Source organism: Humulus lupulus, chromosome X (assembly GCF_963169125.1).
Source record: "Humulus lupulus chromosome X, drHumLupu1.1, whole genome shotgun sequence".
NCBI classification, from domain to species: Eukaryota; Viridiplantae; Streptophyta; class Magnoliopsida; order Rosales; family Cannabaceae; genus Humulus; species Humulus lupulus.
In genome coordinates this window covers 255,185,787-255,211,664 of record NC_084802.1, presented here as the reverse complement: position 1 = coordinate 255,211,664, position 25,878 = coordinate 255,185,787, and the positions used below count along the sequence as shown (strand labels likewise).

The window sequence follows — 25,878 nt, the reverse complement described above, 5'->3', positions numbered from 1 at the left end:
CCCAATACCTGATAAATCATCAAATATACCTTCCTCATCATCAAGATTAACCTCAATATATTTCCAAATTCTCATTAAAACTCCCCAGGCTTAACCCAAGCCGGGTATAGATTCCCGCTTTGACTTTTCCGCTAACCCGCTCACTCTAGGACCGTCTCGAGTCATGGATCACCGATATCAACACAAAACATACCCAAAAGGGCCAGATTACAATTATGCTCAATCAGGTCTACATGCATACTAATTCACATAGTCATGCATCACAAATAATCAAATAGTCAAATAACGTGCATTTAACCATAATCATGCATTAAACTCATAAAAGTCACACACAGAATCCCATTATGCCCTCCAGGCACACTACTCAAGGCCCTTAAGCCTTAATAGTGAATTTGGGGTCGTTACAGTGGGCTCCCTGATAGTAACCCCCGTTGGCCTCCTCCGAGGAGGGGATGCAGGAGGTTGCTGCTCGGGAACCCCCTCGGCAGTGGCATCGTCTACCACAGACCCTCTTGTTTCATGGCGAGGAGCCAGGAGGCCAGACCGCCTCAAGTTTTCATCAGTGACCAGGGTCTTGACGCTTTTTGCTGCGTCGATCATCCTGGGCAAATTATTGGACCTCAACACCATGTCTGGTGTTGGGGTCGGACGCAACCATGGGCCTAAAAGACAGATTACAGTTTGAGAAAAATGAAAGAGAACAACTTGATTAAAAGTATCGACCAGTCGAAGACAAGCACTTACCTCCTCGAGCAAAGGCCAGGTTGTTGCTGGTTATGTCCTGTGTAAGGAAGTACTCCTTACTATACTGCCCCACATTCGATATATGCGTGGTGTCACTCAGGAACGTCCGATTGGTTTCCTGGTGGCAGAAGTGAAAGAAACCCATTCCATATTGTTGCGGGTTGGATTTAAGGTCAAAAAGATAGTTGACCTCATGAGGGTGGGTTCTGGCCATTTCTTGAGTTTGTACAGGATATAGAGTGCGGCCAGCATTCTATATCCGTTTGGAGTAATTTGGAAGGGGGCGACACTGAAATAATTGGCCACCCCCTCATAAAAAGGATGAAGAGGGAGGTAAGCTCCCGCCTCTAAATGATACCGAGACCAGGCACTGAATATGCCCCCAGGGAGGTTAGCCCTTTGGTCTGCAGCAGGAATTATAATAGAAACCCCTGTAAGAGGGTATTTCCTAAAGTAGTTAGCAACCATCTGCATGGTTACTGAACTGTTCGGAGTAGTATACCACTCGACATCAGGCAGATTCTGATGCCGAGGGCGGGCCCTAGTTTGGATATTGGGGTCACAGATAGGATTTTCTCGACCACTAGTCGAGGGAGCCCTAGCCTGCGAATCAGGCTAGGCAGGAAGGTTTGGATTGTTTTCAGACTCAGGTCTTTTCTTGCCTACTGATTTTGAACGGGCCATTTGAGGAGAAGGACGGGGTCTAGTAGAGGATCGTGAGAAGGGAATCTCGTGAACTCGGTCGGCCGGTAGTTCTTCACCCTCGAGCAGCTGGGCGAGAAGGTCGTCGTCAATGGGCCGCTCACCTCCCCACAAATCTGGCATCAATGTCTGCAAACAGAAGATTGGGGAGGTGAGGATTGAGAATTTTTAAAAGCTTTTTAGAATAACGCTGGACGAGTATAAAAAGACAAGTTTTTATACAACAGCATTCTAACCAAAAGCTAAAGTGTTCCATACGAATAGTTTGAAAGATGAATTAAAGGGTGAAAGAAAAAAGTTTTTCAAGAAAGCTTTTTCAACTCCCCTTAGGGCGGGAAAAACATATTTTCCAACAAGCCTAAAGTTTGAATTTTTACTTCGATCTTACGTCCTAAAAAGCATGATCCTGACTAATCAAACTAACTCGTAACCTTTTTTGCCTACAAAACACTCTACTCACAAGCATCTCAAACCAGAAGCAGATGGACTCAAACAGTCAACATACAGAAGCATGCACCACAAAAACTTGAAGCGTAAGAATTCGAAAACTTACCAAGAAAATGATCGTGGAGACGGAAAAAAAAGGTCTTCGGAGATCAAGAAACTCTCGGTCTGAGTCTTGGAAATACAGAAGAAACGGTCTCCTGGGACGAGTAAAGCTCTGGTTTTTAGGGTTTCTTGTGAAGATAATGGCGTGCGTAAAAAGAAAAGGAAAATTTCGAAGGCATTATATAAGTTTGTCTGTGGCATTAAAAAGGTGTAATCATCAATTTCCCTTTTTCGAAGTATGGGGAAGCGGAATGGCCGTCGAAATATTTCTGGGGAACCGAAAAGACGTGATTAGACAGAGGTAGGTTACTTTTTCCAAGAACACACGAAGGGTTCTGACACGTAAGGCGGGGTTACCGAAGAGTCGTTCATTCAAAAGTTTATTTATTACTCGTGATAAATAAACTTGGGTGGCAAATGTTATCCAAAAAATTAGCATTGATGACGTGGCAAGTGATCCCTGGACACGTGGCTGACACCTGGAAAAGTTCTGCTAGAGTATCGACCAGAAGACACATTAGAAGCAGTAAGCGGCCTAGTCTTACCTGCGACCAGTCTGGTCGATAGTTCCGCATACAAAGCAACATTTATGAGAAGATCTTTGTAAATCCCAAATTTATCTCACACAATCTCCTGAGTATCTGATGATTCAGGAAAGAATATCTGTAACAATCTTTTGTAATCCCCCTTGATCCTATAAATAGCAAAAGATAGCTCAAGGAAGGGACTTTTGGATTTCGGATAGTAATTCTCCTAGTGATATTGTATTGTTCATCAGAGGTTAGTGAAACTCATTGAACCCTTGTTCTTTGATCACTCCTTTGATTCTATATCAATAACAGTCTGAGTGGACGTAGGTTATTACCAGATCCTGGGGCCGAACCACTATAAAAATATCGTGTTGTTATTCATTTTTGTCATTGTGTTCTTCTCATCATATTCATTCATATCAAGCATATTCTGACTCCGTGTCAGTTGGCCAAATCTTGGGTCAACAATAGTAAACATTTATATTCAATAATTCATCTCAATCAATATGCAATACTCAGGGTTGACGCCCTTAGGTCGCACCCTCTGTTTAATCCACTGACTCCGGCCCGCTTAGGTCGAGTCCAGTGTTTATCTAGCTGACCCCGGCTCACAGTGGCCGAGTTGTGTCCTGTGCGCAAATTATCAGCCTCTTAGGCCATTCATTTTCATATGCCAAATCATTATTTTAGCCATACAATAAACATGTTCAAGTATTGGGAAACTCAGTCTCGTTGCAACCACTCAAGGGTGCAGTTTTCTTACCATTAATTGCGAACAGAGATAATGAAATGGTCCCGAGCACGATCCTTAGCCACGAGCCTTGGTGATAAACCTAGTCACAGTGTCCAATGGATAATTGTTAACTTCCAATCCAAATAAATACTTAGAAGATAGAGACTAGCCTCCGGGACCTCAATTTCTACTAAACCGGGCAGTAGAAATTGTCCCAAGCTCCTAGGTTCAAACCCCTGAGCCTTAACAATTCTAGAAACCATTCTAAGGCTAAAATCCATAGGCGGGTCGCGACCTGGCTTAGTGGGTTGCGACTTACCCCCAAGTCAAAGAGGAAGTACCCAAGCCAAAGGGGAGGTGAGCCGTGACTTGGCTTAGTGGGTCGCAGCGCACCCCCATCTCAAAGAGCACACCTAGGCCAACAGGCCACACGCCGCAGTGCCCTAGGCTAGGTCACAACGTGCCCCCTTTGAGCCCATAAATTCTGGATTTTTCTCATGCTCCTCCCAGCCAACTTTTCGTAGAATTTCCCCAGAATTTCAACTAACAAACCTCCCCATCCACAATCAAGTTAGCTACGAATTTAAGGCTTCTAATCACCCAATTCAAACACAAAATCACAACAATTCATACTAAGATCTATACCTCAACTCAGTAGCAATTCATAATCCAAATAACTAGAATTAAAAGGTGAGGAACAAGAGTTTTACCTGAATTGATGATCCCAACTCCTTAGTAACCTTGACTGTCTTTAACTTAGTTTCCCCTCAGCTTGAACCAATCCAAACCCAGCCTAATCCTTGAATTCTCCTATGTTTTCCAGCCTAAATTCCCAGCTTGAACCCCGTAGCTTTCCTTCTGTTTTTCCCCTACCTTCAAAGCACAATGAGAGAGTGAAACTGTGAGGGCTGAAAGAGAAGGTTTGAGATATTTCCTAAAGCTTCAGCTAGCTTCTAATACTTAAGCATATCTCTAATTTCTAGGCGAAAGGCCTTTTTTCCTTTCTAAGTTTACTAACCTTCAAGTTGTCCCTAGGGGTAAAATGGTCATTTTCCCCCAGTTCCCGCTAATTCCTCAAATGTTCCTAATATTTACCAATCAATCCCGGCATCCAATTAATTACCATTTATTTATTCAATATCAAATAATTCCCAAGATATTTTATAAATTCCCAAAAATACTCCCAGGCTTTCCCCAAGCCGGGTATTAATCCCCGCTGTGACTATTTTGCTAATCCGCTCACTAGGACTGTCTCGAGCCATACACTGCAAATATATCCACATAATAGTGTGGTCTCAAAATTTATCACATAAGTTGACCCTTGATTTGGTCAACGACATGGAGTCAAATAAGCGACAAAGAATAAAAAAAGGAAATCAAGAAAAGAATCAAATGGGAAGAAAGTGACACAAGCAATTTATAGTGGTTCGGCCCCAACTAGATGGTAATGTCCTACATCCACTTAGTGTTCTTATTGATATTGAATCCCAATACTGTGATCAAAGAACTAGGGTTCTTGAGTTTCACAAGCCTTAGAAGAATTACAATTTCTGGTGGATAATCACACTATGCTTTTCTCTCTGAATACAAAGATTAAAAGTGCCAAAGTCAAAAGTCCCTTCCTTGAGCCCTCTCATTCTTATTTATAGGCTCAAGTAGGTCACATGGGCCGATGGGCCTTAATTATCATTAATATCCGTGTATCAAGGTAATAAGAAGAAAATATAATAAATGTAATTATTACAAGGTTGTGCATCTTAAAGGAAGTAAATAGAAGCATGCGACCAGACTGGTCGCGCCTAAATGCAAGATCTGATGAAGCAATAATCATCTGGTTGATAGACGAACAACATCCCTTCACCTTAGAACTACCACGTGTAAGAAATTCTTGCCACGTCATCTGGAGCCATTTTTTGGGTAAACAACATATAATCACATTTATGCCATCATCGAGCCAAAATTACAGATATGCCATTATAAGCTAAAAAGGGTCCACATGCAAATCTAATACTCACAAACATGCATGTCGCATAGTCATATATTCATATTAATCATGCATTAAATCATTAAATCACACATATACCAATTATGCCCTCCTGGCACTCTAATTGAGGCCCTTAAGCCTTATTAGTGATTTGGGTCATTACAACTATCCCCTCCTACTAAGAATTTCATCCTCGAAATTTACTTGAATAACTCGGGATACTGATCCCACATCGCTGACTCAAGCTCCCAGGTCGCTTCCTCGACCCTGCTATTCCTCCACGATACTTTAACTAGAAGAATTGTCTTGTTCCGTAGAACCATGTCTTTTCTATCTAAGACCTGAACCGATCGCTCCTCATAAGAAAAATATGTGTGTAGTTCTAAGTCCTCATACTTCAACACATGAGTCGTATCTGAGACGTACTTCTAAAGCATAGAAATGTGGAATACTTCATGAACTCCCGACAATGACGGTGGCAGTGCCAATCTATAGGCCACCTGTCTGATCCTCTCCAAGATCTCTAAAGGTCTGATAAATCTAGGGTTCAACTTGCCCTTTTTCCCAAATCTTCTCACCCCTCGCAGTGGTGAGACTCGCAGAAACATGTGGTTCCCTTGCCTTTAGTATCAGCGTAGATTTTCTTTTTGCTCTGGGAAGCGAACATTCGAGCTCGAATCTTCTCGATAGCCTCATTAGTTTTCTGTACCATGTCCAGTACCAATTACTTCCTCTCACCCAACTCATCCCAATGAATGGATGAGCTACACCTCCTCCCATATAACATCTCGTATGGACTCCAATCGTTGATTGATAATTATTGTTGTATGAAAACTCAATCAATTGGAGATACTTACTCCAAGACCCTTCAAAGTCTATCACACACGCTCTGAGCATGTCCTCCAATATCTCAATCGTTCTCTCAAACTGTCCATCAGTCTAAGGATGAAAGGTCGTGCTGAACTTCAACTAAGTCCCCATAGCCTTCTGCAATCCACCCCAAAACATGGAGGTAAAGATAGGATCTCGGTCTGATACTATAGACTTGGGAACCCCATGGAGATGTAAAATCTCCCTCACATACAGTTCCGCATACTGATCCACAGTATAAGTCATCTTCATTGACAGAAAGTGAGCTAACTTGGTGTATCTATCAACTATCACCCACACTGAGTCATGCAGCCCCACTGTCCTGGTAAACCTCCAACAAAATCTACCGTAATGTCCTCCTATTTCCACTCAGGAATATCCAAAGGCTATAGCAACCTCGCTGGCTGCTGATGCTCAGCCTTCACCTGCTGACAGGTTAAACACCTGGCCACGTACTCCACCACATCCTTCTTCATCCCAGGCCACCAATACAACATCCGTAAATCCTGATACATCTTCATGATGCATGGGTGGAGAGATTACGTCGTAGTATGGGATTAATCTAGTATCTCTCGTCTAATCCCCATATTAGTCGAGACACATATCTGACCCTTATACCGTAGCAAGCCAATCTCAGAAACAGAATAGTCCTTAGCCACTCTTGCTAAGACCTTCCCTCTAACGTCATGCAACTGTGCATCTACTAACTAACCCTCTTTAATCCGCTCTAGCAGGGTCAACTATAAGGTAATATTGGCCAACCAGCCCACAACCAATTCTATCCTCGCTCTAGACATCTCCTCTACCAATTCTCTCGATATCTGTGCTGCGCTAAACAACTGCTCCGGGCCCCTCCGGCTCAATGCATCTAGCACTACATTGGCTTTCCCTGGGTGGTAAAGGATATCACAATCATAGTCCTTCACCAACTCCAGCCAATGCCTCTGCCTCATGGTCAGATCTTTCTGGGTGAAGAAATACTTCAAACTCTTATGATCAGTGTATATCTAGAACTTCTCTCCATACAGATAATGTCAACCACACCTTTAGTGCAAATACCACCGCTGCCAATTCTCTGAATTTCACCGAGTCATGCAACCCCACTGTCCTGGGCAAACCTCTCACAAAATTCATCGTAATGTCCTCCCATTTCCACTTGAGAATACCCAAAGGCTATAGCAACCCCGCTAGTCACTAATGCTCAGCCTTCACCAACTGACAAGTCAAACACCTGGCCATGTACTCCACCACATCCTTCTTCATCCTAGGCCACAAATACAACATCCGTAAATCCTGATACATCTTCGTGGTGCATGGATGGAGTGAGTACGATGTAGTATGGGATTTATCTAGTCTCTCTCGTCTAACCCCCATATCAGTCGGGACACATATCCGACCCTTATACCGTAGAAAGCCAATCTCAGAAATAGAATAATCCTTAGCCACTCCTGCTAACACCTTCCCTCTAACGTCCTGCAACTGTGCATCTACTAACTAGCCCTCTTTAATCCGCTCTAGCAAGGTCGACTGTAAGGTAGTATTGGCCAACTGGCCCATAACCAATTCTATCCTCGCTCTGGACATCTCCTCTACCAATTCTCTCGATATCTGTGCAGCGCTTAACAACTGTCATGGGCCCCTCCATTGCTCATATCTAGATCCTTCCAGATTGGTTAAGGCTTCCTGTAGTGGATCTGTTGTTTTGTGGCAAGGAAAACGTTTTCCTGAGTGTCCACCAAGTCTGTGTACTCGAAGTACTGAGGGGTGTACTTCTCGTAAGGAGTAATAGTTCTCTTGCACTTTTTGCCCATGCCTTTTCCCCCCGCGTTTTCTCCCATTATGCATTTCACTGGGTGCCGTTGATTTTCCTAGAGCCAACACTGAGCAGTGAATGCAGGCTGAAAAGCATTTTATCTAGTGGAAGCTACTCCAAAACCTGAAGGGACGACACTAAAACCAGCTTGCGAAATTGCTGGGATGTACTGTGGTGCACTCATAACACTAATTTTCATGTGAGTGTATGGAAAGAACTGGTACCCCGAAACTGCCACATTCAGGACTGCTAGGGTGGGGAAGGAAACTGGTCCACGAATGCTCTGATTTTGGCATCTTCCGAGTTAATATACTATTGGGCTCATAGCACAGAACCTAGTCGGATGCCAACTTGTAAGGCCATCAGCAGTTGGCCATTGTTGACCCTCTTGGTCCGGGCTGCATCCTCCATAAAGTACTTGATGTAAGCTTTAAGGGTCTCTAGAGGTCCTTTATATTGGCCAAAACATTGACCTTGAATTTACCTTTCGAGCAGCTATGAATTTTCCTCGAAAGGAGGTGGAGTGTTTTTGATAGAAATAACTTGGTGTTGATTGTTGCTTCTTAAAACACTCGTCTCCTAGTCCCGTTATGGTTAAATGGAGACGCGATGAACCGATATCAATAGGTTGAACTTCGAGAGATTGTAAGTGGCGTCTGCTCCTCCATTGTACGGAGTGATGACTAGCATCTTGAAGCCTCAGGGCAACATGGCTTCTAAAATGTGAGGAGCGTAAGGCTCCCCATCTTCATCTTCTGACTCAGAGTCATGGCCTTGTCTCCAAGAAATTTTACGCATTCTCCTCTTCAAACTCTACAAATTTGCACGGAGAGGGTTTTATTCTTGGTTGGCACTTTGTGTCATGTTTTCTCTCCTCAGAGCATTAAGATTGTTTCGAATGTCTTGTTGCCACTGTTCCTCAGGGTAGTCCTCGAGAGATTCTCTATGCCTCTAAGCATTCAAATCATCTCGTTGGTCAGGTTGTGCACAATGGTGACCACCATCGTCGGGGTATCTCACATGTCTCCTACTCGAAATATAAGTATACATTATTAACCAACATGCTAAGTCCATGTCCTCGATCTACGAAGATGTTTTTACTGTTGGCCCCTTGTCAAAGGTTTCTTTGGGGCTGACAAAGTGCTAGCGGGACACCATCTCAAGTCCCGGCACAACCTGTCGCGGTGCACCAGGGCGGAAGGCCCTGGGCTCTGCGGATGCTAGTAGCCTGGTGGTGTCCTCGGGTACCATCACCCTGTGGATCGCTGGCCCTTCTGAAGACTTGCCTAGGCTTGAGGCCCAACGTGTCCTCTTTCTCTTATGAGAAAGATCCCCTTCAACTTTCCCTTTTCCATGGTCTTAAGGCGCAGGTGGGCCTCCAACTCCAGCGGGGTGCACAGGTGGCACACCATCTGGCAGGTCTTGCACCATCTTAGTGGGGTACTTGGGAGGCACACCCATTCCCATTGGGAGGAAATTTGACCCTTTAGGGCCACCACTTTTGGTGGCTCCTTCGTGTAAAAGGATTGAGAGTAGTCACTCTCATAATAGTCGTCTCCCTACTCGTTGTTGTACTCGGCGTCTTCATCGTACCCATCATCCTGGACCATTTCAAGATTAGTTGGTCGAGGTGGTCGACTGGCTTCTCCTCTCTCACCGACAATGGGAGGAGAGTCATCATCAATTTCATTTCTTCTATTAGTCACCATTTCTAAATCTTTGAAGCTTTTTTCAAACTCTCAATGAAAGCACCAAGATGTTGACTGCCTTTTTCTCTATCAACGAATTCAAACAAGCTCAAAGAAAATGCAAGAAGAGGACATAAGTTTTAAGTGGTTCAGGTTATTAATTAACCCTAACCCACGAGTCTATTGTATTAGGATTTGAGGAAGCTTGAGGGTTTAAAGCATCAATGGAATCCAGGCAAGTCTTGGCAATGCTTTGAATACAAAAAGTTTGGGTCCTTTACAATGTGTGCCCTAGCCCTATTTATAGAGGCTGAGGAGAATAAATTCCCCTAATAGAGATTTATTACAAATATTCCAACTTAAACGGGCCATAAAAGCCAATAAATACACATTCCCATAATTAAGGGGGTGGTCGGCCCATGAGTATAACACGGGGCCCATTTACGAGGTTACAACCCAGAAATTTTTTGGGTAGCACATCTCTGACAATGTCAGGGGATAGTTGCATGTTTTCCAATGTCAGGAACATTATGGGACATGCCGCTGGTCGCCCGTATGGGCTTGACACCACGCCTTCTGTAACAGTAACATGTCAGGCGGCTGCTTGTGGTCCAGGGTCGGTGTGCTTGACACCTGGCACTATGCTCCAGGTCCAGAGAAGGCTTCTTGCAGATCTGGATGACTTGGATGGAAAAGACGAAGGATATCATAATAGTGGTCCTTAGAGCATAGCTTGTTTGACGACAACCTTCTTCGGGGGTGGTGCATGAAGATGCGAAATGACTTACCTTTCGTGGAGCTCTGGATAGCTCACCAGGAATTCCTTTGCGTATGTGGAGCCTAAATACTATCTAATGATTACCACATGTCAAATGGTGAAAGCACAGACAACAGCCTTAAAAGGAATGTTAACTAAAGAGCCATGATCAACCATTGTTTGGGCAACAATCATATTAGAAATTTGTGCTTCCATTACTAATGGATTGTTCCGTGGGAACCTAACGTGATGGGTTTCTTCCTTGATGAATGTAATAGGTTTTCACTCATATCGAGGCATTTTAGGAGTACGTCCCTCAAAGGCCAACACATCTTCACCATGTTCATGGCGTAGCATTTAGGCATACCGCTCTAGGGCCTTTCTGCTATCGCCAGCTAGGTCTATTCCCTTGCGTATCAATTCTAGTTGCCCTGCTACTTGAGCAGGTAACAATGGTTTTGCTGGTGCAACAGGAGTCCCTGGAGTACAAAGGATTTGGTCGACTGGGATTCAAATATTTTGACAAATCAGAAACTCCATTCCCTCTTTGAGTTTATTTCACTCATTAGTGTCATGTCCATAATTGTTATGAAATCTGCAGAACTTGTTAGTGTCCCTCTTACTTATATCCTTCTTGATAGGAGCTCGTTTTCTATAGGGAACTTCATCCTATGTAGCTTGAAAGACTTCTGCCCGTGACTCTAAAAGCATAGATTATGTGGTAAAACAAGGAACATATTCTCATGGCTTTTCATTAGTCTTGGCTTGCTTTTTATCAATTTTGTTACCATAATTAGAATTTTTATTTCTCGTTCCACCATTCTTATTATTCTTATTACCATTACCATTGGTTGTCTTTTTCTGGTTAAAATTTTCACTTCGGTTTTTAGCTAGAGCAGTGGTAGTTCCAGCTTGGTCAGCTTGATCTGCTTTCCGAATAGCTTCTTCTAGTGTAATAAACTCATCTACTTAGTCGAGAAATCATCTGGTTGAGTAGATGGTTTTCCTTCTAAGATCAGTCTAAAGCAGTCCTTTAACTTTTATTCTAGCCATGATGGACATCAACTCTCCTTCATCGCTAACTGTTTTGGAGCAAGCATCTTCTTTCATGAATCAACAAGTTCATTGAGCTCGGCTAGAGTTCGACTAGAAATGAATTGTCAGTAGAAGAGTCTCACAAATTCATCCCAGGAACTAATGGTCCCAGGCTCTAGTTTGAAGAACCATTGTTAAGCAGAGTCAGCAAGGGTGGCAAGAAAAATCCTACATCGAACGTTATCTCGAACACCTTAGTGATGTGCTTCTCTCTCAAAGTTGTTCACATGGGAAACTGGTTCTTCCTTGCAAGTATACATCTTCCAATTTGGCATCTTGAACTTGGGAGCAATTGTAGGTGCATTAATTTAATCAGAGAAAAGAGAGCCTTTCCTTCTCTCTAAATCAATGTCGATAGGGTTTGGAGCTGTTAAGTACCAAACCATCTGTGTTTGAATGGCAGGAGCAACCAGAGGAGCAACTACTAGAATTGCTTGGGGGATTACTGGAGCAACGGGTCCTACATCATTCCACTCGTTGTCTTCCCTAAGCATGTCGAGGACATTCCGTATGTCGTGTCCTCAGTTACCAAGTTTGTTAAAATATTGCTTCCTGTAGGTCACCCTCCAACATTTTGGCTTTCTGCTCGAAAGGAACCACGAGGTGGTCAAGCAGGAGATATAGGTTGCTTGGGATGCCTTGTTGGAACAAACGATCCTACATTCTGCACATTTTTGTGAGGAGGAATCTTCTGAGGCCCAAGTCACCTTGGAGGAACAAAATTTCCACTGTGATTACATCACTATAAATACGATTAGCTGTATGTTGGGGTTTTATGCCCTAATTAAAACCCAATTTCTTTGTAATATCATTTATTATCAATAAAAGAATAGAAATCATTTTTTGACTTGGTCAATCACTTTGCTCGAATGTTTTATTTTCATGATTATTTGTTTAATATAAACTTTTATTAAATCCCAAGTATATAGCTAATCGTATTTATAGTGACGTAATCACAGTGGAATATAAATATGATTATATGTTCAAAATAAGTTAGTCCTAAGATTAATCAGTGCACAGGATTTACACTGACTTGCCAATCTACGATATTGTTGACCCTTGATTTAGTCAACGACATGGAGTCAAATAAACGACAAAGAACAACAAAAAGGGAATCAAGAAAAGAATCAAATGGGAAGAAAGTGACACAAGAAATTTATAGTGGTTTGACCCCGACTAGATAGTAATGACCTACGTCCACATAGTGTTCTTATTGATATTGAATCCCAATACTGTGATCAAAGAACTAGGGTTCTTGAGTTTCACAAGCCTTAGGAGAATTAGTATTTCCGATGGATAATCACACTATGCTTTTCTCTCTAAATACAATGATTAAAAGTGCCAAAATCAAAAGTCCCTTCCTTGAGCCCTCTCATTCTTATTTATAGGCTCAAGGAGGTTACATGGGCCGATGGACCTTAATTATCATTAATATCTGCGTATCAAGGTAATAAGAAGAAAATATAATAAATGTAATTATTACAAGATTGTGCATCTTTAAAGGAATTAAATAGAAGCATGGGACCAGACTAGTCGCACCTAAATGCAAGATCTGATGAAGCAATAATCATCTGGTCGATAGGCAAACAACATTCCTTCACCTGCCACGTGCCAACCACATGTAAGAAATTCTTGCCACGTCATCAAGAGCTATTTTTTTGGGTAAACAAATATGATCTACTTACACATTGCAGTGTTATGTTCTTTCCAGAACATTGGCAAAGTAGATAAGATCGGATGTATTTGTTACATTGGACTGGACCGATATTGACAATTGATAGGATAATCAAACATACCATTATTATCTACTCTAGTCATATCAAATAGTTGACCATAGGTCAATTCAATCTCAATTCTAAGTGGTTAGTATTCTAACTGATTGTATTGTTTGAGTTCTTTGACTTTCTCGTTACCAGCTTACCTTACAGACTAGCCCATACTTACATCTTGGGAACTCGGAAGTATAATTGAGTGGGAGTGTTAATCATAGATATAAACATCTATAGCTCTTGATGAAGAGGTAAAACGATGGTTTCCTTTTAGTTTGGTTCAAGGTGCTAAATGATATAGATCTCATTTCAGTAATTATATTAGTTTACTGAAATATCATATACAAGGAACTAAGTGTTTTTAAGGATAAAATACAATGAGGGGTAAAACATTATTTTAGTCCCATCTCATTGTAGAGCATCTATAGAGGATTGAGTGACAATTATGGTTGTAACAATGGATAATTAATAATGTATCTATATTTGTTATAGAGCGTTCTATGATTTCATGAGTGCAATTCCGAGTCTTTAGTGGAGTCACGAAGAATTAATAAGTTAGTAAATTTATTTGCTAGATTTATGATAACTTATTGGAGCTTGATTTCATAGGTCCATGGTCCCCACTGTACCTTGGATAAAATCATCTAGATAGTCTCAATTAATTGATTTTATTATCAATTAGAATTATCAAAGTTGACCAGGTCAAGTTTGGACAGTTTCATAGAGTTATGTAATTTAGAGAAGAAAAGAGAAATTAGGGCAAATTTATTAATTAAGATAAATTGGTGTAGAAATTATTAAATAAGTTTAAATCAATGTTCAAATTATAAATAATTAATTTGATAAAGTATTTAAATAATTATTTGATTAATTAAATCAATAGAAAATAATACATGCATTGATTTTAAGTCCAACGGGCTTATAATTAAATGGGAAATTTCACGAGCCTAAAGCCATGATAATTTCGACCCAGGACTGATTATTGACTATTATTTTATTGATTTTTTAATTAAATAAATGACCCAATTGAGCCTATAAAAAGAATGCTAAGTGAGAGTTGGAATTATATTTTTTTAATCACAACATTCTGAGAAGATCAGAAGATCAAGTAGGTTTTAGATTCTCTCCACAAACATGAGTCATTCTCTAAGCATCATTATTTATTTCTCTTCTTCTCTCTGTATCTATCTCATGTGTTGAGAATTTCCCACCCTAGTCTAGGTGATTCTAAGGATACTTTGGAAGGTTGTGAAGAAAATTGAAGAACAGTTCAGTTTCTTGGTAATACCATGCGACAGAAAGGATACAAGGGTTAGAGAAAGTGAAGGAAGGACTCTCTCATTCCGCTGCGTATAATATAAGTGTTATTATCATTATTTCATTTTGAATTCAATTTTAGAAACATGTTCTAGGTTTTCTTATATTAATTTGTTTAAAAGAAGATTTACATGAAAATAAACAAGATCTTGTATAAGTTTTCGCAACCACTGTCCTCGGAACTTTTGGTAATCTTTATTTTCATGCATTGACATGTTAAAATTTAATTATTTGATGTGTTGAATAATTGGATGGATTTCATGTTTTTATGAAGCATATTAAATTCGATATGATTATTAGTAATTTTAGGTTATTTTGTTCTGTTTTCTATGCCATTAATTAGAAATTGGTTTTGGTTTGAAAAATTGCAACAACAAAAAAAAATCGAAAAATTTTAGTCTAGCTGCCCACTTCGTCACCTTTGATAGCCAAACCAAACAGCGCGCGCGCCTCCCCTGCAGCCAAGTCAGGTTGAACAGTACCCTCATTCCAATATTTTTTTATTTTTTTTTAAAGAAAATAAAAATTTGAAATTCAAGAAGGGGTTTTAGGAAGGACTCCAAATCCTTGCTAATTACCTAACTTACTCTACTAGTGTAGTGTCTACTCACTGATTTTTTGTAACAAAGCCAAAAATATTAGATCTATTTTATCATTTAAAATTATTTTTTGAAATAAGATATTTTTATTGTTTGATGTTTAAAAATTAGATATTTTCTACAAATATTCAAATTCAAATTTAAAAATAGAATTATGTTATCATATATTAAAGGTATTTTTTAATACTTGATATTTTTTTTTGAAATCTAATAGTTAAAGATATTAATATCTGATTATTCTATCGATTTTAATATTAAAAAGATTTGAAATTTGAAAATTTGTTGACTAGATATTTTTATAGATATTTGAATTTGTTTAATTGTTTAAGATATTTTTTTTTCAAAAAGAGCATATGATATTTGTTTTAAAAATTTATAACTGGTTAAATTTTTAAAAATATCATGTTTTTTCAAACAAATTAATAAAATATTTTTTAATAAATGAGATTTAAATTAACTTTAGTTAATTGTTGATAAATCATATTTAAATTAAATTAATATTTTTTTCAAAATGACCCAAACTAAGTTGATTGTTGATAAATGAAATTTAAATTAACTTTCGTTACTTGTTGATAAATTTCATTTAAATTGACTTATTTATTTTTTGAAAAATTTAATTAATTCGAATTTTGGATAAATTCTAGAAAATTAATTGTGGTATTTTTTTACATAAATTCATAGACTTGCTCATATAGTAACATGATTAGGCTCATCCAATTATAACATGTCTGTTTGCACTATATGTGACATTTTTGCAATTGGACTTAGATGCTTATAGTGGCCCATATGTTTGCTTAATATATAGATTTTTCTAAATAAAACATTCATAAAATGATAGGTTTTATTTAGGCTCATTAGAAAATGTAAAGTTTAAATTCCACTTGTGAAGACTCATTTGCTTTGTATGACTATAGTGAGCCTAATATATTAATAACAATTACTAAAACGAAGGTTTAAATTCCTATCTTTTGGACCTGGTGTGGAAGTTAAGGGGCCTTAATAGTGGGAACGACATACTGGACCCAGCCCTCCTCCATGCAAGCCTAATTGTTAAGGCTCATTTGCCTAAGTTGGACTTAATTGTATAGGTTCATTATATTTGTTAAACCTAAATATTGATTAGCAAAAAATTAATTCTAACTGAATTGAATTTGTTTCAATGTGACACTTTAGAATTAATAGAAAATTATGGGACTTTGGTTTTAAAATTCTAATCTTATAATTTTTGGGAGAACCATAGTCATTAATTTTTTAAAATTAATAATAAAAATGTTATTTTTATAATGAGCTTATTTTAAGAATTATATTCGATCTCCACCGTTGGTTTAACAAAGTCAATAACTTAATGGGGCCTCGAGACGCTTTGATACGCCCCCCTACGCAAGGTTTTCATTAATTATTTTGACATGGTTAAATTTCAAAAGATAGATAATTATAGGTCAAATTCTACTAGAATCACCCCTACGGTGACTACTAGGACTAAATCTATTGATTATCGAAACCGTGGGTCTAGTTCATAAAATAAGAGATTTTGTTTTCTTATTTTGATCGAATAGTAGGTTGTTAATAATGATGTCCATTATTAAATGAGTTTACAACTCTATTTAACTAATGATAATTTTTTACTTTCGCCAACAGGGACAACGATATCATAGAATAGTTGAAAATCTAAAGAAATAGAGATATGATTATTTTGGTTTTTTTTTCCATATCTTACATATTTATGGTATGTGTTGTGTTATTTCTTGAAATTAGAGTGAATAGAAGTTTTATTGAGCAAAAGTGATTGATTTCTATTTTATTGATAATACGTAGTTTTAAGTATGACTATGTCTACTCCTATCCTTTCTCAACTTTCGATGGAGAAACTCACTGGAGAAACCTTATGGAGAAAACTTCCTTAAGTGGAAGCAGAATATCAACACAGTGTTGATTGGTGACAACGCCGAGTTCGTCATGGCTGAGGAATCCCTAGAAAGAGCACTTTCTCCGCATGTTCGTAATGGCACCGTCAATGCTCGGATGGCACCATCTCCACACGTTCGTGATAAACTCAACTATGGTCTGACGCAGCTCATGAATGAGCTTCAGACTTTCGAGTCTATCATGGGGGGACCTAGTAAGGGAAGAAACATGGAGAATACTATTGTTGCTGCTGATCCAGCTAAGGCTGAAGCTAACCAAGCTTTGTCTTCGAAAGTTGGAAACAAGAGGAAAGGTGGACAAAAAGACAACCCCAAGCTTGCAAAGGCTGCAAAGACGAGTGCACAGACACCTAAGGGGAAGAAAAAGAACAAGAAAGCTAAAGATAAATGCTTTCACTGTAAAGAGAAGGGGCATTGGAAACGAGTTTGCCCCAAGTTTCTAGCAGCGAAAAACAAAGGTAATGATTATAGTTCATTTATCTTAGAAACATGTGTTTTAGAGAATGATGAATCCGTTTGGATTATTGATTCTGTATCTCCTAACCATGTTTGTAATTCTTTACAACTTCTTGAATTGTGGGAGGAAATGGACAAAGGTGGCTTAAAGCTTAGAGTTGGGAACGGAGCGTTCGTTGTAGTCCAAGCCAGAGGAAAAGCTCACCTGAAGTTTAGAAATAAATACATACTTTTAAATGATGTATTTTTTATTCCAGATTTTAGTAGAAATTTAATTTCAATTCCCATGTTGCAATTAGAACAATTTGTTATGACTTTCACAAGTTCTAATATATCTATTTCTTTCAATGGATCATAATTGTGTATTGCATGTTTGGAAAATGGGCTTTATATTCTTCAACCTAACGAAGCCCTCACTCTTAACAATGATTTATTCAAAGTAGCTAAACCTAGGACCAATAAACGTCAAAAGATAAAAAACGATAACATGATGTATTTATGGAATTTTAGACTAGGTCACATAGGCTATGATAGAATTCAAAGGCTTACAAAGGACAAGCCTTTCAGGCAATTCACCTTAGGTGAATTACCTGTCTGTGAATCTTGTCTAGAAGACAAACTGACCAAGCGTCCATTCTCTTCAAATGGTGAAAGGGCCAAGGAACCACTTGGACTTGTTCATTCAGATGTTTGTGGACCTTTGAATGTACAAGTCAGTGGTGGTTTTGAGTATTTTGTCATTTTCATTGACGATTACTCTACATACTCATGTCTTTACCTAATGCATAGGAAATCAGAAACATTTTCAAAGTTTCAAGAATTCCTAGCAATGGCTGAGAACCAATTAGGTAAAATGTTAATGATCTTGTTATCTGATAGGGGTGGAGAATATTTGGATATGCAGTTCCAAGATCATTTAACTGAACTTGGGATTTTATCACAACTTACTGCCCAGGGTACTTCACAACAATATGGTGTAGCAAAACGCTGGAATAGAACTTTATTGGAAATGGTTAGATTCATGCTTAGTTAATCAACTCTACCAACTTCATTCTGGGGACATGCAATTGAAACTGCGAACAACATTCTCAATTTCGTGCCATCCAAATAAATCCCCAAAACACCTTTAGAACGTTGGAATGGTCGTGAACCTAGTTTACGCCATTATATAATCTGGGGTGTCCCGCCCACATCCTGAGGAAAAAGGAGGGAAAGCTAGAACTACGAACTGAAGTTTGCATGTTTGTTGGCTATCATAAAGGTACTCGGGGTGGACTTTTCTATAGTCATTTAGAAAAGATAGTGTTTACTTCTACAAATGCTACTTTTCTAGAAAGTGACTATGTCCAAAACTTCAAACCATGCAGCAAAGTAGTTTTAGAGGAGATGGTTAAAGAATTGACTCCAACCAATGTTCCATCATTATCAATGCGAGTTGGTGATGAAATTCCCACTCTTCATGTCGAACCGACGCAAGTCGATTTAAATGAAGAAAGTACCACTATTCTTGAGCAAACAATCACGGAGCCTTGTCGTAGTGGGAGGGTTTCTAGGAACCCAGTTCGCTATGGTTTGGATGGTGAAATCGATATGGTTGTTGGTGACACTAGTGATGATGATCTGTTGTCTTTCAAAAAGGCAATGGCTAGCCCTGAAAAGGAACTATGGCTCGAAGCCATGAAACAAGAAATGGAGTCCATGTACTCAAATTCTGTCTGGGATCTTGTGGAAGCACCTAGTGACTTTAGGGCGATTGGGTGCAAGTGGATCTACAAGAAGAAATGAGGTGTTGATGGAAATATCGAAACTTATAAAGCTCGCTTAGTGGCAAAGGGTTATACCCAAAGAGAAGGTGTGGACTATGAGGAAACTTTTAGTCCGGTAGCCATGCTCAAGTCCATTCGCATCCTCCTATCCATAGCAGCTGCTCTCGACTATGAGATTTGGCAAATGGACTTCAAGATAGCTTTTCTTAATGGAAAATTTGACGAAGTCATTTATATGGATCAGCCAGAAGCATTTAAAGTAGCTGGACAAGAAGGAAAAGTTTGCAAGTTGAATAGGTCCATCTATGGACTTAAGCAAGTTTCTCGTTCCTAGAACCTTAGTGTTTACCAAAAACGGACTACTTGATGACGTGGCAGGATTGATCTACATGTAAGAAACACATGGTAGTTTTGTGTGAGCATATCCTCCTCGACCCTAGACCAGGAGATCATTGGCTTATCAAGTATCATAATCATGGGCGACCAGCACTACAAGAAAAAATGCTTTTAATAACACCGAAAATGTGTTATCAAAACATACGATAACACTTTCTGATGTGTTAAGACCGACTATGTTATCGTAGGTCAGGGTACTTTACATAACACTTTATCAGTGTTATACAGATGTGTTATTGTACTGTCAACGATAACACAATTTCTATGTTATTTTAATATATAGATAAGTGTTTAATTATGTTATTTATAGTCGATTATATAACATTTTTTTGTGTTATACTACACTTTAGTACAACACTTTTTTTTGTGTTATACTACACTTTAGTATAACACATTTTTTGTGTTATACTACACTTTAGTATAACACATTTTTTGTGTTATACTACACTTTAGTATAACACATTTTTTGTGTTATTCTACACTTTAGTATAACAAATTATTTGTGTTATATAATGAAGTTTGCATAACATAATTCTTTGCATAAAAAGTGTTATTGTAATAAGTATTATAACTCAATTTTCGTATTATTATTATATTTAGATATGTTTAAATTCTAATTATATATTTTATTTATATATCACTAATTTATTCTATTATATATATATATTTTTTATATAATTAAAATTAACTTTCTAATATGTACTAGCATCATCAAATGAACTTGATTTTCAAATAACAAAAAGTAAGAACATTCAACATTGTATTAACAATCCACAAATTAGTTTAAAACATTGAACACTGTCATCAACAACAGTGTACATAAATAATGCTCTCTCTTTAACTCCAACCTCTACAACTCACTGAACTCTCTCTTTCTCTCTTCTTTTTCTCTTAGTGCTCTCTAAATCTGTGTACATAAATAATGATGCAAGGTTCACTTATATACGTGCACCAAAATACAAAAGAACCAACCCAAAACAAAACTAAAAAATCAACTTAACTAACTCTGCAGCTGAACCAAAGTAAGTGAACTTGAGGAATCTTGTTAAAACAGTTATGGTCACTAGCAGTTTTAACCACTTTTTGATAGCCTAGATAACCACATTGTGAGACATACACAACAGATATGTTATAGTGATTCTTCTTATTACATGTTGACATAATTCTTTAGTACTAATAGTTTTTGCAACATGAAGTTTCTCAAATTTTCAGAAGCAAATAATGCAATGATAGCCACAACTCGATCATAAGAAAATAATGCAATGATAGCCACAATCAATTACTTAGCATCTGACTCGGTACACCTTTAGCAATGATAGCCTGAACTCGAACGGTTGGCTGCTTTAGTGCAGACATTGAAGAGGCAGCAGCACTGAAAATGAGAAATAAATAATGCATGTTCATTAAAAAGTACTTGTGTAGGAGTTCAAAATACCAATTGGTAATGAATATCAATAAATTTCCTGCCTTACATCTTCTATGAATTTGCATTTCCTTGAGATAAGGAAAAAAGAGCAATCGTCACAGTAATAAGCAAGTTGGAAAATGGAAAATCATTGAAAAGAAAAAAAGAAAGAACATTGAAATATGAATAGATAAAAAGCTGCAGCAGTGGCTTAGATAGAAACAAATTCAGTCATCAAGTAACAAATATATATATATGAAAACACAATTTTCCAACATTTTCTACCTGATTAACTGTAGAATAAGCAGAGAGAAAGTCTAGATACCATTTGCCTTCAAGATCCCATATACATGATCCCTTTGCCTCAGAGAACACAACTGGTATTGGGTGATAGCTGCATTTCAACAGCTAAAAACTCTTAGACAAGTACTGTATTAGCATTTAGAAACTGATGCTCATTAGGTTGCTTTAGCAGAAGAAATTCAATACAAGGAAAACTATACACAAGATAATGTAAGTGCAAACTTCAGAACATCAAAATGACACAAGTTGAAGAACATCAATAGTAAAGTTTCTCTCTCTATTGCTCTCTCTCTCTCAAACAAAGATTTGGCACTTGTACAAATAAAAATTACAAAAAATTATATATTGGTCATCACTTGCCAAAGTGAATATCTTAAACATAAGAGAATTACCTCACTTCATCCAGCAACTGAGTGGTTATTCATTTTATTCTGTTGATAGGAGACACCAAAATTGCTCTAATGCCACAGACAGCCGGCACTACTACCTCCTCACAAAAAATTGTACTACCAAGGTCTCCATCCAACAGGTTAGTATTACTAGCAGAATGAGATCTTTTCACTGTCTCCCTCTGAAAACTAATATCCCCAAATTGGAGGATGGTTGGTTTGGTTCTTTGTTCTTTTGTGTTAATAACATCATTGTCTGCTGAATTTGAGATGAATTTGAATGCCTTCTCTATTGGTTCGGCAATTAGGCTTCCAGCTACCCTATTGGATAGAATGAACAGTAAGATCTGCAAGAATAGTAAAACAAGTCTAATATCATGTTTAAACAAAACAACTCTAATTGCACATATCACTGACATTGAAGATTTCTTTAAAAAAAAAATCATAAAAGCAGATGAAGCCTATTTAAGCTAACCTACTACAAAGCACATGCTTGGGTCCAAAAAAATGCAGAACAACATTAGAAAAACCTTATAAGCAGAGGAAACTAATCACATCTTAGTACCAGAAACAAAATAAGAAAGAAAAAAAATAGAATATAATTTAAACTACATATCTAGACAAACTCTGGAAAATACAAATAGAAAACTAAAAGACATCATCAAAATATCTGTATCTTCAAAGACAATCATTTCCAGGTACTAAAAATTAAATCCATTATAGCCTTTGATTAGAACAAGCTATATAATTATCAAAAAAAAAAAAAAAGTATGGGATCTCTACCAACCTGTACAGTAAAGAGTCAATATTGGTATTAGAACATATACAGCACATTCCTTTTCTAACATGATCCCACTTGGTGTCATCCTCGGCCAAACCACCCTCACCCTCACCCTCACACAACTCTGCTGGAGCAGCCGCGAACGATTTATATGATTATGGTCCTTTCAAATTATATGTTAATCTTAATGGAAAAAAAATCTTATTTCCAAATTAATTATAAGCAAAACTGGATTTAAATTTGTTGGTGTACCTTGTGAACAAGCTGGCCTATTCAGGGCAGCAGAGACTTCTTGCCTTATTGAGCGCTGCAACTCAAGTTGCATGTCCATGCAAGTTTCCATCATTCTTTGCAGGTTATTCATCCTCTGTTGTAGTCTAGCCATGTCAATCCTCATGTCATTGATGATTTCCCACTCCTATATAGGAAAAAAAGATTAGCAACATAAATATCATATGTAAAAGAACCAAAATCCAAGAAGTGTCGAAGAGACATACACATACAATTCCAAATCGTTGATGCATATAAGTTATTTTCTTGAGGTTCTCCATTTCGATTTGAAATATTATCCTCGTTAGATGTATCAGAAAGACTGCTGCTTGCTTGAGCACAAACAGAATTATCCAGTCTGGAGAACCCTTCCCTAATTGAAAGAAAAGGATCCAAAATGTTTTAGCAAAAACCATTCATATCTTATACTATATATTTAGTAAAGAAAAAAGAATAAAAATAAAGTTATTGAGCTCTGAATTAGAAAATACCTCAGACCGAAGACTGTATGCCTTTGCCTCAATAAGCCTAATTCACTTTCAGCCATAAAAGATGAAAATTCTCTATGGATTCTTGTTGAGATCGTGTATTATGGAGATCTTGTTTATTCATTTCTCTCAACCAATGCAACCCCACAGAGCATGGATCAGAAAATCGAGATAATAAATGATAAGGCAGTAGTGATACAACCAGTATGAGTAAATAATTTAAAGATTACAGACCAAAAAGCTACTATGAAAAGTAAATTCTATGGTCCAGTGACACTACCTTCCGATAGGATGAGTGGTACCCTTCTCCATGGCAGCTGCGACTGCAAGAGCTTCTTTCTCACAGTTCAGGATACAGCAGGTAGTCAAATTTGAGTTATTGTTTCTAGCCTGATGTCCATAAATTGGTTGAATTGCTTTGAATGCTAGTTTCCCTAACAGTGCAAATTAGGAAGGAAAAAAAAGAGCTGCATGAATAGGAATTCACAAGTTAACTCGAAAGTTCACCATTAAAAAACAGAAGATAAAAATTTCCCTGACAATGCAAATTAGGAAGGAAAAAAAAGAGCTGCACGAATAGGAATTCACAAGTTAACTCGAATGTCAACCATTAAAAAACAAGAAAAAGAAAGAATATACATGTAACAGATCAAGTATTTGAATATTTTTTATCTTGACACCTTCTAGTTGGAAGACCAACTCAACATTTCTTTAAAGTATATATATGCATGTAATATGTATTATATATGAACAACAAGAAGCAATTTTTTGAAAGTACTGAAAATTAGAGATGTTACAATTTTTTTTAAAAAAAAAAAAAAGTTAAAGCTGAGCTCTGATTGAGACCAACAAATAAAAAAGGACCATTTTAAGGTAAGAGTAGGTGTTTCATAAAATTTTAAATCCCATAATGGGGTATGTCAAGAGAATGTAATAGATAGTATTAGAGTTAATGAGGGCACTGTATAAACTAAATACTACCTAATGTTCCAAAGAATGGCCACTTGAAGAGAAATTGACCAATGAGAGCAATAGCTACAGACAAGACTACGACAACCTTGTTGTATTGCTCACCAAATTGGTTAAGCCACCTTTGAAGCTTTGGTTTATTCAAGCGTGCTTCTTCAGTCAATTGTACTATCTTTCTGAGTGTTGACTCTTTCCACGTTTTTGTAGCCTGAATCAGAAACGATTTTAACAAATTAAAAAACAACAAAAGGATTTTTTTTTAAAATATCACCATCTCATTTCTTTCAGCACCCAAGCACCTTCATCATAAACAAACAGACTACTGGCACCATAATCTTTATAAATTTAATAAAATTGCCAAATCCTCCTATATTCCTATCAAACATCATGCTTCCATTCATTTTCATGAGGTATTGGAAAATCAGTAAATTTCAGTAAAGATTATAGAATAAGACATTGTATAATGAAAAATAATCGGTTTAAGCTATGATTTACAAATCCAATTATCAGAGGAAAACACACACATAAACATTGACACCAATTCTCCCTTCATTGTGTTATATATCTATGAGAAAGTCCATAAACATACCTTCACAATTATCCTACCATCCAAATTTCTTGCTCCACCAGGAATCCTGTCTCCAACTTTAATCTCTAAAGGTTTGACTTCACCCGTCAAGTGTTCGATAGTAATGGTTGCATTGCCTTGAAAAACTTCACAGTCTACAGGCACAGAATAATCACAATAACAACTTCTATTAAGTTGCTTTCATTCCAAGTATCAGTTAATCACAGTTTCAATATAAGATCCCTGTTATCTACTAATTAACATGTTGAGTTAAAAAAAAACGCTTTGTAACTTATAATGGCAAACTAAAAGAAATGATTAAATTAAGTGAAATGAAAAGAACATCGACAGAGCTAGATCATCGCTGAATGAATTCAGAAAGCTACAAATATGTATATATATTTATATACGTATGTGTGTTTGTGTATTTTTCTTTTTCAATAACATCATCCAAAAATCACAATATTGATGAGTAACCACTTGACATCTATTAAAACAAGGGATTAATGTTTTCACACCATAATTCTTAAAGATAGATAAACCCATTCATTTGATAGTCCATCACATTGGCAACATTTTCAGTCTTGAAATTGTTTTCAGACCATCATTCAAGCAGCAAAAAGCCATCCACATGATAGTCCAGGCACATGGATAGATTTTTTAGTGTTAAGAGACAGAGTAGTGCAAGTCAAGAACTCACATTAATGTGAAAAGTTTCAGAACATAACATGCATTTAAAGTTAATTGATCAACAGCTAGACTTTCACTAGGTTTAGAGAATATGAATCCTAAGAAAACAACAATCAATTCTATATTATACTCCTTTCACCTCTGAATTTGAACATTCTAGCTTACTATTAGTTATCCAAAAAATTGGCATAGATGACATGGCGTGTAACAACCCAAATTTAGTGTTAAGGCTTAAGGGCCTGGAGTAGTGTGCCTGGAGGGCATGATGGGATTTGGTGTGTGTTTTTATTGAGTTTTATGCATGATTATCATTTAATGCACG

The 25,878-nt window shown here is 37.6% G+C and overlaps 1 long non-coding RNA gene across 1 annotated transcript; it reads right to left on the bottom strand.

The window, feature by feature from the left end:
* Positions 1–20,509: 20,509 nt before the first annotated feature.
* On the bottom strand, positions 20,510–23,704 carry LOC133804286 (uncharacterized). Its single transcript, XR_009878402.1, has 3 exons — positions 23,610–23,704; positions 21,384–21,492; positions 20,510–21,065 (listed from the first exon to the last, which is right to left on the bottom strand). It is a non-coding gene; the product is annotated as an uncharacterized LOC133804286 (long non-coding RNA).
* Positions 23,705–25,878: the final 2,174 nt, after the last annotated feature.